The sequence below is a fragment of the Asparagus officinalis genome, chromosome 3 (assembly GCF_001876935.1).
Source record: "Asparagus officinalis chromosome 3, Aspof.V1, whole genome shotgun sequence".
In the NCBI taxonomy this organism is placed as follows: domain Eukaryota; kingdom Viridiplantae; phylum Streptophyta; class Magnoliopsida; order Asparagales; family Asparagaceae; genus Asparagus; species Asparagus officinalis.
The window spans coordinates 85017567-85029592 of record NC_033796.1 but is presented as its reverse complement, the minus strand read 5'-3'; positions in this window follow the sequence as shown (position 1 = coordinate 85029592).

Below are 12026 nucleotides of genomic sequence, written 5' to 3'. Positions count from 1 at the left end.
AGACCCTGAGCTACTACATATGCCTTCTTCTCCTCCTTTTTCTTCAATTCTTTAGGCTTCAGATAAGGATACTTCTTCCAGCAATTATTAGCTACGTGTCCGGTCTGTTTGTAGTGATTGCATGTCAATCATGCCTTCTCTAAATTACCCTTCTTCTTCTCTTTCTTAGGTTGAGAGCTACTCGACTTGCCTCCCGTCCGTTTGGAGTCTCGCTTCCTTTCGATACCCTTCTTTTGCCTACCCTCAATGGCAATGGCCTTCACAATCGCTTTTGCTAAGGACTCGATTGTGAACAACTTCATCTCCTTTCAGATATATTCATTCAGGCCTACCATATACTTCATAAAGATGAAATATTCCTCTATCGTGATGTTGAGAACCATCGCTTGCTGCTGGAACTCTGTCATATATTCTTGAATGGTCTGATTGAATCTTTAGCGTAAGTCGTACTACTTATACCAATGCTCATCAAGGAACCCTACTGGATAGAACTGCTTTCTCAGTAGCTCCTTAAACTTGTTTCATGACACCGCCTTCTTCTCCTTCTTACAGTAAGATTTCCACCAAGTTAATGCATGCCCTGAAATCTTCAAAGTCGCGAACACAATCTTCTCCTTAGATGAATATCCAAAGAGAGTGAAATACATCTCCATACGCTCGATCCAATCATCGAGCTTCTCCACATTGACACTCCCATCACAAACAGAAATCTCCACCTTGAAATCAATTTTGAAATTCTGGTAGTAATTTTTACCCTCTTGATGCGGAACAATTTTGATAGTCTCGGCCTCCATATCATAATCAAATTCCTCGCCTTCTCCATTGGACTCTACAAGTTTCTTCTTACCTTTCGAAGAAGATTCCTCCTTTTCGTCCTTTTCATGGAAGATATTGACGAGCTGTGTGAGAGTCGAACTCATTGTCTCCATCTATTTCTCCAATGCATCTAGCCTCGCAGAACTATCTCCTTCAGTCATCTTCTTCTTCCTTAATTTCTAGACCCCTTCCAATGAAATAAGGATTTCGCCTAACTTCTTGTATTATGATCGAGTCAGGACCATATACAGGATGTCCCTTCATAGGATCTGGTCGCTCTGATACCAACTTGATACGAGTCATCGTGCGAGTACCTTTGATTACTTAATTATCAAAGATGGTTGAGAAGAAAATAACAAGAACACAAGGATAATTCAGTGGTGGTGAAGGAAAATATCTTATCTAGATTATGAGAATTAAATAGTTTACAATCTCTCACAATCTCACTAGAATTGATGAACAATCTCTCTTAATTCTCAAATATAATCTAATCTCTCTTGATTGTTTTAAAACCCTAAAACAATCCCTTATATATGTCTAACAAGCCCAAACCCCATAGGAATTCATGCAAGTAGAAACCCAAACGAACCAGGAAACAATCAATAAGTCGACTCATGTGCATATATGAGTCGACTCATGACACATGGGTTGACTCATGACAGTCATGAGTCGACTGGTCATAAACTTTTGACAAAATAGTTAGGTTTCGTGAGTCGACTCATGACAGTCATGAGTCAACTGGTTAGAAACTTCTGACAAATGGCTGGGCTTCGTGAGTCGACTCATGATAGTCATGAGTCGACTGGTCAGAAACGTCTGATAAATGGCTAGTATTCGTGTGTCGACTTATGACAGGCATGAGTCGACTCAACCTAATAAGTCGACTCATGTGCATGTATGAGTCGACTCACGGGCTAAAAACTAGATGTTTTGATTCTTCGATTCGCCATCTTATTTCATGCTTTGACCTGCATTCCACTGTGTTGTTTTACACCTCTATTCTCAAGTTACCATGAGAATCATCTATCCTCAAGCTCCCATGAGGATCACTAAGTTCCAAAGAGGAGATACACCCGTATTATATGGGTCCTTCAAGTTTCTTGTCATGCCATTTGGGCTGACCAAAATACTCGTTGTATTCATGGATTTGATGAACAGAGTTTTCCGTCCATATTTGGATAAATTCATGGTCATATTCATCGATGATATTATTATCTATTTAACATTGAAGGCAAAGCACGAGCAACATATTCGATTAGAATTGCAGTCATTACGGGAGCATCAGTTATATGCCAAGTTTAGCAAGTGCGAGTTTTGGCTTTCTTAAGTTAGATTTTTGGGTCACGTCATCAGCAAGGAGGGTATTATAGTATATCCAACAAAGATAGAGGTAGTACTTGATTGGGAGCTACCGAAGATCGTTTTAGAGATCTGTAGTTTCTTGGATTTGGCAGGCTATTACAGGAAGTTTGTTTAGGACTTCTTAAATATTTCGATGCCACTTACACGCCTTATGAACAAGGGTGTACCATTTGTTTAGGGCACTGAGTGCCAAGAATCCTTTGAGACTTTAAAGGCTAAATTGACTACAACGTCGGTATTAATTATCTCGAGCAGTGATAAGACATTGGTCATCTACATAGATGTGTCGCTATCGGGTCTAGGAGGTGTATTGATGCAGACCCAGAGGGTAGTAGCATACACTTCATGGTAGTTGAGGATGCACGAGAAGAACTATCTCACACACGACTTGGAGTTAGTAGTAATGGTCTTCTTACTAAAGACATGGAGACATTACCTGTATGGAGTAAAGTTCGAGCTATTCACGAACCACCAGAGTTTGAAGTATCTCTTTTCTCAAAAAGAACTCAACCGAAGGTAGCGACGATGGATCGAGTTTATCAAGGATTACAAGTTCGTGATTCAGTACCATCTGAGGAAGGCGAATGTCATAGCAGACGCATTGAGCAGGAAGCGTCATCACAGGGTTGTAGCTTTGAGGTACTCATTGTATCTAATTTTCACACCCTTAGCCAGTTTGACATTAGACCAGAGATTGGTAGGAGTAGTGTGTTTTTAGAAGCTTTGTGAGTTCAGCCATTTTGGAGTGATAGAGTGGTCAGAGCTCAGCTGGAGGACTCTTGGATTAAAATTTGAAAAGAGGAGATCTCCAAAGAGCAAAGGCTGATTGGACTATTGGAGCAGATGGAGGACTTTGAATGAAGGGCCGATTAGTAATGCCAAGTAATCAATAGTTGAAGAAAGATTTATTTGATGAGGTGCATCGTTCCAAGTATACAGTACATCCATGCACAAAAAAATATACAAGGGCCTGAAGAGACATTTTTGGTGGAGCGGCATGCATAGGGAGATTTCAGAGTATGTGGCTAAGTGTTTTACCTGCCAGCAAGTGATGGTAGAACATCAGAGATCAGTAGGAATCCTACAGCCTTTATCCATTCCGGAGTGGAAGTGGGTAGACATTTCTATGGACTTTATTGTAGGATTGTCGAAATCGAAAAAGGGGAACTATTCAGTTTGAGTGATAGTGGATCGATTGACAAAGTTAGCACATTTTATTCCAGTAAAGACGACTTACACGGTGGAGACTTATGCGAGGATATTCATCTAGAAGATAGTGAGATTACATGGAGTTCTAGAGACGATCGTATCAGACCGAGCCTCAGTTTTCACTTTACACTTTTGGTGGAGCTTCCAGAATACTTTCGATAGCCAGTTGCCATATTCTAGCATTTTCCACCCGCAGACAGATAGACAAATGGAGAGAGTTAACCAAGTGTTAGAGGACATGTTGTGGTCATGTATTATAGATTTTTAAGGTAGCTGCGAGGACCAAATTCCATTAAATAAGTTCGCTTATAATAACAGTTATCAAGAGATGATTGGTATGGCACCGTATGAGGTGTTGTATGGAGATTACCGATTTGTTGGGCAGAACTAGAGGATAGCTTGCTACTTGGACTGGAACTCGTGAGACAGATCACAGAAAAGGTAACAATAATTCGGGGACACATTTTTACAGCACAGAGTCATCAGAAGAGTTACGCAGATCAGAGATGATGACCATTAGAGTTCCAAGTTAGGGACTATGTATTGTTAAAAGTATCACCGATGAAGGGAGTTTAGTGATTTGATAGATAGGGAAAGCTTGCCCTGATATACATTAGTCCGTTCAAGATAGATTGGAGCCGTTTCGTATCGGCTAGATCATCCAGCATTGATGTCGAGCATACACGATGTCTGAGCGTATTGGAGCCGTTTCGTATCGGCTAGATCATCCAGCATTGATGTCGAGCATACACGATGTCTTCCATGTTTTAATGCTTAAGAAGCATCTACATGATGAGGAGCAGTAGCAAGTGTTAGACACACCAGAGATTGAGATTCATGTTGATTTGACCACTATTGAAATTCTTGTTTGTATTCTGGCCAAGGAGGACAAGAAGCTTAGAAATAAAGTGATATTCAAGTTAATCTCTAAGATACGATTTTGGAATTTTGGGGACGAAAATCTTTTTAAGGGGGAAGAATGTAAAACCCTGTAAATTTAAATATATTATATTAAATAATAATAATAAATATATTATATGATGATAAATATATATATATATATAGGAGTGAAATCATGCACGACATGCACAAGCCTAAATCTGGAGAAAAATTAACCAGTTAAGAGCATTTATGTTTTACACATTGATAAAGTTCGAATCTGGTTGTAGATCTCTTCAACAGCTTTCCAAATCATCTTAAATCACCTCATTCCGTGGTCGGACAGAAAAATTACAGCCAAAATACCGAAGGTTATTTTTTTAAAACAGATTGATTTGAGTCTTAGAAGTCGACTACTAACATTAGTAGTTGACTATTAATGTCATTAGTCGACTGATAGTAGTAGTAGTCGACTAGTCAGGCTGTTTTCAGATTACATATGGGTTTCAGGTTAGATTCGTTTTGTTTCAAACCCAGTTATATATATGAGTATATATACTCGTTTTGCCATCTTTCACGTGAGATTTACACCAGCCACCTTCCTCCTTAAACCCTAACCCTAAATTGTGAGTTTTGCGAGAGATCTCGAGGTGTTTGTTGAGAGAAAGTCGAGGCTTTGTAGTTTTTGGCAAGGAGAAGGTCTTGCAAACATGTTCAGAAGTTGCAGCACGTAGTTGAGGCAAGATCATCTTCCTCCAAACCCTTCCCTTAGTAAAGATTAGATTTTTAATGGTTAAAGTGATGTTTTTCATGTTAAAGTTTAACCCGACATGATAAAGTAACCCGACATGATAAAGTTTAGATTTTTAATAATAAATCTTTAACCCATGATAGATCTATAAAAATTCTTTGTTGTTTATGATAGTAATATGATCATGATCATTAGGGTTGTTCATAATTACATTTTTAAATTTATAAATCATGTTCTAATCTTGTTTAAATCCTAGTTATTCAATTAATTGAGTTTACATGTTAATTAAAGTTGCTTAAACCCTAGACTTGTAATACCAAATTCTGTAAATATAGTTAAACGAATTTATATCTTTTCTAAGTTAATTTGCAATCATGCTTATGCTAATCATGTTAATAACCCATGTTTTAAATTAAGAATTTTGGTTAATTAGGATATTAACCCTAATTTGATTAATTTAAGAGTTTAACTAATGTTAAGATAATCTCTATCAAATAATTATTAAATTTAAATCTTGCTTTATGCTTCATGATAATAAAGATTTGTTTTTGAACAAGTTATAATATACGAAACAAGCAAAATCTAAATATGTGCTGTTAGTAGTCGACTACTAAGGTGGTTTTCTTAAATGCAAAGTCTAAATAGACTCAGTGTAGTCGACTACTAAGCTTAATAGTCGACTACTAAGATAGTTTTTCCTGAACGTTGTTTTGCACCATTTCGAGATGCGGTCGTGAGGTTCGAGCTGCATAATGATAAATGTATAGTCATGAATGCACACAAATAGTATCGTAACACACACTTGGGTATCCCGAAGGGGATAATGATGGGTTTTGACCTGATTATATTTGAGATAGAGTTTGAATACACGGTTACACACTTGTTAGATATCGTTGATGATCTCAGCTCAGTACTATATAAGATAGTGTGTCAATATACTAGATATACATAGTTTATATACGAGATGGATATCGTTGATGAGCTCAGTTTAGTACTACGTGTGGTAGTGCGTTAATATTCCATTTGTACAGGCCATTGAGTCGGGTTTGGATGCTTTGTCTAGTAGTCCGTAAGCACGAGGGTGCAATGAGGCTTGTGAGCCGTCTTTTTAGGATAACTATATGGTAGGTTGTCCCGCACTCATGTTACACACTGAGATCTCGATGAGACTAATGAGCCGTGTATACTATTTAGGATACATACAGGGTAGTCCATGGCGCATGATAATACGATAAAATCAGAATCTTGTAAAGAGTTGCATCGTGACAATTATGTGATAGCCTGAGTTTGGTGGATACCAAAAGTGATTTTGACTCATTGCTGAGATATATGACCTAGGTACTTTGCCCTTGAAAGTACACGAGATTATATGCTGATATTTATCTTAACTTTCTAGTGATAGTGGCAGATATTATAATTATGATATTATGAATGTCTTTACTTTATGTTTTGCTTTATTTTATTCTTAGGTTAGGATCAATGATTAGTGATTTATAATTTGAGACATATGGTATATACATGAGGGTTTTCTTGTTTGGATTATTTCGTTCGACGTACTAGTCTCGTTTTGTGGGTTTCTAATTATTGAATCATTTACATTGTTTATCTCTAGTTCGGTGTTAATGTTTAGGTATCTATAATTTGAGATATATGGTATATACATGAGGATTTCCTTGTTTGGATTATTTCGCTCGACATACTATGTCTCGTATTATAGGTGTCTAAACATTAATTCCATTAGATATGGGAAAAATGGTCTAGGTAGACTATGCTTAATAGATAGAGCCTTCACTTCATCTAGCAACCCTTCACTTGGGGGCGGATGAAGGTGATCTTACTATAGCGCTCTGACGCTCTTGTTGTTGTTATTTTTTTAATTTCTTTTTAGGTAGCTGGGAGTTCTGGAAAGCCGTAGGATAAAGGAGTTCTTACATAATCGCTATCGCATGATTTATTAGTAGAGACTCCACTGTGGACTTATTTTCACTATTCAGACATTAGAGTTTTGTACTCATATTGTAAAGGTAGTTTTCCTTAGTTTATTATTAGTTGACTCTTCTTGAGATAGTTTTTATTTATTTTCGGATATCAGATGTATTTCATATTGTTCACTTGAGTCATGATTTCATTTATGAGATATATCTTTCTACATCATGTCTATAGTACTTATTTCCCTTATTTTGCCTGTTTTGTACCTACACTTATATTTGATTCCACTAGAGGATATTACTATGATTGGTGAAACGTGTTTATGTACAATATGAGTGCATGATAGGTTTGATATCTCTAGATTCACCTTGGACTACAGCCATGTGTGAAACCAGGGGCGTCACAGTTTAGACCCTCAAGGAGGCTCGAACTATACTCTTACAACACATTGTTAAGAGATGCCCCCAACAACTAGTGATGGGTAGAGGGGTGTGACATTCTAAGACATCATCTGGGGACGGGTAGTAGGTCAAAAATAAGAGAGCAAATGATAGCGCTCTAAGAGTAGAAGGTAGAATTCTACATTGCTTATTATGTATGATAATTATATTTTATTACAATTTTATACCCTCATTGTCTATTTTATATGAATAAATATGCCACTAATAATTGCTTTTATCTTTAAATGCAGGTTAATAAAGAATAAATCCTAAAAATCCCATCTCTCAACAAAGGCCCCTTGAGTAAATGAAGAAATGAAGCAAAAGAGAAATCAAGAAGCCCATTGGAAAATCAAATTGTTAATTTATCCAAAAGCCCATTGATTTAATGAAGAAAACAAGTATGAAGCCCCAAGCCCAAAAGCCCAAAGCCCAAAGCCAATACAAGAGGGAATCTGCGGATGGCAAAAGGAAGAGGCTGGGTATCGATACCAGCATCGATGCTGGCATCGATACCTACGAGACTGTAGCACGTTCTAGGGCTGAAAATTGCTTGTTTGGAAAAGTATTGATCTAATGGCTCACATTCATTGATGTTTACTATAAATAGGGGTAGAGAGTGAGGAGTTGAGGGTGTGAAAAATTTTGTATCTCCATTTGGAGAGGAGGGTTACTCTTAATTGAGAAGACCTTTCAAATTTGTAACTTTGTGTTACAATTAATAAAATATTTTTTTTTCACCATTTTAAAATTTTCTTCTCTTTGTTGGATGATGTAGATGAAGATGAAGATTAATTTGGAGGTTTGTTTTTCTTATTTTCTATTTTATTTCTTTTCTTATTGATTAGTAGCTTAGATTTATTTACATGCTTGTAGTTAGATTTTATTTTCTTGTTCAAATATAAGTTATATGGGCAAGTCAAATACAAAGTCAAACAAGCAGAATATGATGATAATACTTAATAGTAAAATATATATAGTATAGGTCAATAATATATAGTCAGAGGATATAAAATAAGCAGGAATAATGATAAAGCAGAAGTATAAAAAGCACGCAAATCATCAAGGGCATATATATAACATAAGATCATAAGACAGTCTGGAATGTAGTATAAATAATAAGAATGACGTAAGTATAACATAAAGAGAGTGAACATATATTGAAAAAAGATTACACAAGTATAAAGAAGCATGTATATAGTAAATAAAATAGTTGATACGTATCAAATTATCAAATAACATAATATCTAGACACAAACAAAAATATAAGTATTAGTCAAACATAGCATAATAGCAAAGAAGTCAACAGCAAATATATAATTATAAAAAAATATAATATCAACATGATATTATTTATATAGTATCATAAGACAATACATCACAGTGTTAAAAATATAATCAATAACACAGAATTAGCAAAATATAACAAACTATAACATATAAAAATATAATAAGAAATATAAATACATAATTCAAATAATTATCAATCACTAGAACATATCATAAAGTATATCAACTCAACAATATAAATAATTAAACGAATAACTTAAAGAAGATAAAAGATAAAAATGTCTCATCAAAGTATAAATCACTCATACGTAAGCTGATGATAAACATGATAAAACACAAAACATGAAAACACAATACAAATAACAGATGGATTATATATAATCAAAGAAAAAGAAACATTTAAATAGTAACACAATACAAATAACAGATGGATTATATATAATCAAAGAAAAAGAAACATTTAAATAGTACGTAAGCAAACAAAATAGCAAAGAATCAAACATACATATAGTTTAGACAACATAATAGACAACATAAAGAGACATGAAAATAATAAAAATTAAATCACAATAGAATATCATACAATTAGTTAGTAGAATAGACATTCAAGATATACAAAAGTATAATTACAAACAAACACATGAATGCAATTCAGCAAATTACATTTAACTAAATAAGACATATAAGGCACAAATTTCAAAAATAAAAATTTGTAACTATGTTAAAAAGATTTAAAGATAGTATTATAGCAACATATGTTTAAAGTAGTAAAAATATAAACACACGTAAGAAAACATAGATATAATAATAAAAAAAGCAAACAGTAAAGATAGAACATGATGATGAATTAAATAAAAATAGTTATAGTTATAATCAATAATTTTGAGAGCATATGGCTGTAAATAATTATCATACAAGACACAATACTAAATCAATATTAAACACGTTTATATAATATAGAAAATAAAATCATCATATATAATAGCTGTTAAAAATGATAACACAAAATAAATTATGCTAACAAGATATATTATGATGGAAATAGTCACAAAATATTATATGATAAAAATAGACATAAGAGTAAACAAATGATTTAAAATATTTCAAATGTAGCAATATATAGCAATATATAGTAATATTCATAAGGTAAAATAATAAATATAATAAGATATAACAATAATAAATATTTCAGATGTAGCAATATTTAGCATAATAGTCAAAATCATATAAATACAATTAGTATAAATATACATAAATAACGATGTATAATACATAAAATATGACTATGTAAGATAAAATAAATTTATAACAAATAAAAATGTAAGAAGGCATAAATTTGTATAATAAAAACACCGATATGTTGAAAATAAATATACCATAAATGATTAATGAATATGTGAACATAAACACTGATAACACATGAAATAGAACATGATTAGATAAAGTTGATAAATGAGTATAAAAATATACATCATAAATATAATAATTTACGTGAATACACTATAATGAAAACAGAATAGTAAGTATAAAAGAATGAAAAAATAAAACACAACACAAGTAAACGAAAATAACGAATAGAGAATAAACAACAACCAATGAAACAAAAAGACAAAAAAATTTGAAAAAAGACTATAAACTAAACACTAAAAAATAACATGCGTAAAAAATGAATATTTCCAATATGACAAAATAATACATATCGAAAATAAAGCAATGACAACAAATACGCAAATGCACCATTAATAACCCATGAGTAAATTCCATACATACCCACAAACGCTATTTTGAATTATCTTTATATTAATTATAAAAGGATAATAATTAATGATACAAGTTAATGTAACAAAAACATATATAATTAGTAACTCAAACCCCAAACCTAACAACATGAATAAATGCCTAAATATCAAAATAGAAATACATTACTCTTAGGAATAACGAAACTAATGTGAATATACTAAAACAATCTAACAAGACAAAACTGACTGATAAGAAAACTATGTACTGAAAATGTAAAGGATAAGAATATAGTGCATATGTAGAATATTAAAATCATGAACTTATTAAAGTATATCATGAAGTACGAACACTATAAAATAATCTAGAACATAAGTAAATAATAGATGGTATGTCAGAAAACGCACACATACATAATGTAGATATGCAAAAGTATAATTCAACATAATAAAATAATCTAAATATCAAATATGTTATGTGATGTATATGTGAAATCTAAAGAAATGCAAAACACTTAATGACATGATTTGAATAATTAAAAATATATAATTAATGATATATATTTTTAATAAAAACATACAATATAACACTATGTATGATACATAAAATAATGTAGAAATCAATACAGTTAAATGATATATAAGTCAAATCAAAGAAAATATAATTGTAAAAATAACAACATATATAATAACGGCCGGTACGAGGAAAGAGAAGTTATACAAAGAGAGTGTAGTCGGGAAGTGACGAGAAAAGAAACAGTGAGAAGTTTTGGAGTCAAAAAGTGATAAGGTAAGGTCTCAGAAATAATTCATCGAGATGATAGGATAATGGCTAACTATAACCTTACGGATAAAATATGATATGCGTCTAAATTATTCATTATATTCTCACTGGTAGGAACTCAAGACCAGGACCTGTATGGGCCACCAAAAAAACCTGTCACGCCTCGCTTTCCAAAATAACTGACTGTTTACAAATCCCTTACGTGCACCCAATCCCGCTACACATGCGGCCAGAGGACTACACGTTAACTGTTTTCTGCCTGGTCCGAACTCAAGCAAAACTCGGGTGACGAAATAAATTCTCACTGACCAAAGTGATGTACACACTTCACTTTGGCCCAACAAACCAACCCTAGTAACGACACCAACCACTAGTGTGAGCCTAAAAGATACATCAACCATTTCTATTTTTGAAATATTTCTCATTATTTAATATCATTCATAAATAATCCCACACAGGTTGTCACAATATTCACATTACAACTAATCTATGCACGCACTTAATTAACAGTATATCAAAAATTCTAAAAACGAGTCAATGAGTAATGAGATCTTGCCTACGAGGCAAAGGGACTGTGGACGAGGCAGCGACGCTGAGCGGAGCTGCTGTACGATGGGTCTAAAGAGCTAATGCGGCGACATCGTTGTTGCTGCGGGAGTGGAAGGAGGACAAGAGGGAGTCGGCGATCTCGGGTAGGAGGTTAGAGAGCGGCATTGTTGTTGGAGGTTGGCCGAGGTGAGGGGGCTGTAGCAGTTGTGGATCGTCTGTGGCGAGTTGGTTGGATCTGAAGCTTGTGATGGGGAAGAGGCAAGGTTAGTGTGAGTTGTCGG